This window comes from Oratosquilla oratoria, unplaced genomic scaffold, assembly GCF_046742065.1.
Source record: "Oratosquilla oratoria isolate Oo_2021 unplaced genomic scaffold, ASM4674206v1 SCAFFOLD317, whole genome shotgun sequence".
In the NCBI taxonomy this organism is placed as follows: domain Eukaryota; kingdom Metazoa; phylum Arthropoda; class Malacostraca; order Stomatopoda; family Squillidae; genus Oratosquilla; species Oratosquilla oratoria.
Genome location: NW_027467667.1, coordinates 4514 through 9026, shown reverse-complemented (window position 1 = coordinate 9026; position 4513 = coordinate 4514).

Here is a 4513-nt window from a genome sequence, read left to right as displayed (position 1 = left end):
GCTCGGAACCCTAAACACTCTAACGTTTCGTTCGCGTAGAACTTCTTCAGAGAGTGTATGTAGAACTGCACTTGAAGTTTATGTACTAAATCTAATTACCTTTTCGGACACTTGGGAAAGGTCGTTTTTCTGGCGTATTCTAGAAGTTCTACGTGAACGAAACGTTAGAGTGTTTAGGGTTCCGAGCCTTCCCCTGTGTTTATGTTCTCCATCATCCATATATATATATATATATATATATATATATATATATATACATATATATATATATATATATATACATGTGTGTGTGTGTGTGTGTGTGTGTGTGTGTGTGTGTGTGTGTGTGTGTGTGTGTGTGTGTGTGTGTGTGTGTGTGTGTGTGTGTGTGTGTGTGTGTGTGTGTGTGTGTGTGTGTGTGTGTGTGTGTGTGTGTGTATGTGCGCGCGTGTGTGTGTAAGTGTATCTACTGGCAACCATAGGGGGGAAGGGGGGAGACAATACAATGTGAGGTGGGGGATGACCGTACCCCTATCGCCTGACCAACACATAAGGGTCAATCTGGCGGAAAGATCTCGGTGACCATTTGGGTTATCAATTTATCACATTTAAAATGACCATAGCTTAAGTTTATATTTTTGTCAAACGTGCCTGATATTAAGCAGGATTCTATTATATTTCTTTCTTGCAGGCTTTTTCCTTTAGCTAAAATTGTTGCCTTAGACCAATCAATATGATGGTTGTATAATGCTTTATGTTGGAATAACGCATTGTTTTCCTGGGCAGATCTCACACTATATTTATGTTGGGAAATCCTTGTTTCCAAGTTTTTCCCAGTTTGTCCGATATAAAATTGATTACAATCTTGGCAAGGAATTTTATAGATCACACCGTTGTTGTTAGGAGGGCTGTTCTTAATAAAAGTTTTCTTAATGGTGTGGTCATATTTAAAAGCTACTTTTATATCCAATTTTTTGAGTAGGTTAACAATTCTAAGAAAATTTTCATGAAAAGGAAGAACAAGTGTATTTAGTTGCTTATGGTTTCCTTGTTATTGAATGCAAATTTTGTGAAAGCGTTTCTTGGCGGTGTTGTGACATTGATTAAGAATATGAATAGAATATCTTAACTTTTCCCCAATATTCCGGATAGTTCTAAATTCATCATCAATAAATTAAGGATCGGAAATCCTGTAAGCTCTCAAGTACATGGAAATAAAAACTGATCTTTTTACATTGATGTGGTGATTGGAATAAAAATTAACATAGGAAAGAATATTGGTAGGTTTTCTATAGACTTTAGTTTTCAGAGTACCATTATCTCTAATAATTTCAACATCTAAAAAGGGTAATCTGTTGTTATTTTCTATCTCAAGAGTGAAGTTAATGGAGGGTACCAGTGAATTTAGATTAACAAGGAAATCATCAATGGAATGGTTATTAGGCCAGAAACACAAAACATCGTCTAAATATCTGAACCAAATGACTTTTTCATCTTTAATAGTTGGTAATAAATATTTTTCAAAATATTCTATGTAGATGTTAGCTAAAACCGGTGAAAGAGGATTTCCCATAGCCATCCCGAAAGTCTCTGTGTAATATTTTCCCTCGAAGACAAAAGAAGAATTATTTACACACAGACTTATTGATTTGATAATTTTTTTTACAAGGGATACCATCAATACTGTTACCTGGAATATTTGGGAGAAAGGTTAAAACATCTTTAATTGGGACAAGTGTAAAAAGCCCAGTGACATCGAAACTAACTAATTTGTAAGGATAACCAATGTTAAGAGATTTAATCCTTTGAATCAAGTCTTCACTATTTTGAATAAATGAGTTAGAAATAGTGCCTACAAATGGAGAAAGCTTTGTCACAAGCCACTTAGAAAGCTTATAGCTTACAGAGCCTACAGAACTGATGATGGGCCTAATGGGATGATTTGGTTTGTGAGTTTTAATAAGCCCATACAAATAAGGTGTTGAAGGATTTGGTGTAGAGAAATGTTTAATCAAATCTTCTCTGCCTTTAAGTAAAGCTCTTAATTCTTTATGAAAATTCTTGTTAACTGAGTCACTAGGATCTTTGTTAAGTTCAGAATAAGTGTTTTTATCTTGTAAATGATCAATTACTTTGTTATCATAATCACTTTTATCCATAATAACCAAGGTGTTGCTTTTATCAGCCTTAGTTATGCGTGGAGTGGAGTGGAGATGAAGTGGAGTGGGATGTAGGCAAACATGCAAAGAAGAAAATAAAGAAAATTAATGAAGACAAATAAAAGTGGAAAGAAAAATAGAATAAGAAAATTAAAGCAGAGGCAAAATGAAAGAAATGAAACATAAAAAAAATGAAACCGAAGAGATAATGGAAGCAAAAAAGAAAATGGAAGCGGTGAGAAAACGAAAACGAGGAAACAGAACAGGAGGGTAGCCAACTAGTCGAATACGATCGACTGGTCGATCACAAGCCCGTTTTTAGTCAATCACAATTCTGTTTTAATTCGATCACACTAGTGCAGTACAGAGAAGAATGACCAAAACGATACATGGACTCAGAAATTTGCCTTACGAGGAGAGGCTTAGGCACCTTAACTTACACTCTCTGGAAAGACGCAGAGTGCGGAGTGATCTAATAGAGGTGTTCAAGTGGATCAAAGGCTTTAACAAGGGTGATGCAAACAAGGTCATCATATTAAAACAACAGGGCAGGACTCGCAGTAATGGATTTAAGCTGGACAAATTTAGATTTAAGAAGGAAATAGGCAAGAATTGGTTTACTAACAGGGTGGTCGACGAATGGAATAGACTTAGTAACCACGTAGCTAGTGAGCGCTGAAACTACCAGTTGTTTTAAGAAACGGTTAGACAACTTTATGGATGGGGATGACAGGTGGTGATGGATATGGAGCTGCCTAGTGCAGGCCTTATGGTCTCTTGCAGACTCCTCCTTCATTCTTATGTTCTTATGTGCAATTCGACCTTCGGAAGTTGTCCTGAAAATAAGACGCTGTTAACAGCATATCCAGGCACTCACGATACATGCTTGGATTGTTAGATTTCTCTCTCTCTCTCTCTCTCTCTCTCTCTCTCTCTCTCTCTCTCTCTCTCTCTTTTCTGGGAATAAGTTAATATGCGTAATGATGGACTTGTCTGAACAGCATCACAGTTATTTATGAAGACAAATGACTCCTCCTCGTTAGGCTGGTCGATCACATCAGGGTCTCACGGTAGAGAAAGGAAGATCATCTCTCACAAAAGGTTGGCCACCCCTGACATGGAAGAAGAGGAGGAAGAAGAGGGGGAAGAGGAGGGGGAGGAGAGGGAGGAGGAGGGAGAAGGGGAGGGGAGGGAGGAGAGGGAGGTGGAGGGAGGAGAGGGAGGTGGAGGGAGAAGAGGAGGTGGGGGTGAAGATGAGGTGGAGGGGAGAGAGGAGGTGGAGGGGGAGGATATGAGGGGAGGAGAGGAGAAGAGAGGAGAGGAGAGGGTAGGGGAGGAAATGGTAAGGGGAGGGGTAGGGGAGGAGTGGTATGGGGAAGCGAGGGGAGGGGAGGGGAGGAGGGGAGGGAGGGGAAAGGAGGAAAGGAAATGGGGAGCAAAGGGGAATTACAGAAAACAAATTATGGAGTGGAAGGGGAGGGAGGGAGGGGGGACCCAGAAGTAAGTGGAGAGGGTAGCAGACTAGGTGGGGGCGGGGGCGCTACACCGTGTCAAAGCGTGGGAAGCGAGAGGGGAGACGACGACGACAGGACGATACAGGGGAGGGGAAAGGGGACGGGAGGGGAAAGGGGATGGGCGGGCAAGGGGCGAGTGGGTAAAAGGGGAGGAGGTGAAGGGAGAAGAGGGGAAAGGATGAAGAGGGGAAAGGACGAGCGAGGGGAAAGGGCGAAGAGGGAAAAGAACGAGGGTAAAGGACAAGGGAGGGAAAAGAACGAGGGGAAAGGATGGAGAGGGGAAAGGACGAGGAGGGTAAAGGAGAAAGGGAATGAACGAGAAAGGGGGAAAGAACGAGGGGAAATGATGGAGTGGGGAAAGGACGAGGAGAGTAAAGGAGAAAGGGAATGGACGAGAAAGGGGGAATGAACGAGGGGAAATTACGAAGAAAGAAAGGGAAAAGAACGAGGGGAAAGAACGGGAAAGGTGTAAAGGACGAAGAGGGGTGGAGAAGGCAGATAGAGAAGGGGAACATGGGGGAAGGACAAGTAAGGATAAGCAGAAAGGGGGGGGGAGGAGAGGGAAGAGAGATGAGGAGAGGGGAGAGAAGTGGAAACGAAGGGAGATGAGAAGAGAGGGGAAGACCGGAGAGGGATGAGAAGGGGAGATATGAGGGGGGGGGGTAGAGGGGGAGATGGCGGGAGAGATGAGGAGAGGAGGGGGAATGAAGGAGATAGAGGAAAGAAGAGGAGAAAGAAGAGGTGCGAGGAGAGAGGAAAGGAGAGAGGAAAGGAGAGGGGAAAGGAGAGTGATTGATGAGGAGAGGGTAAAGGAGAGTGATTGATGAGGAGAGGGTAAAGGAGAGGGGAATGGAGAAAGGG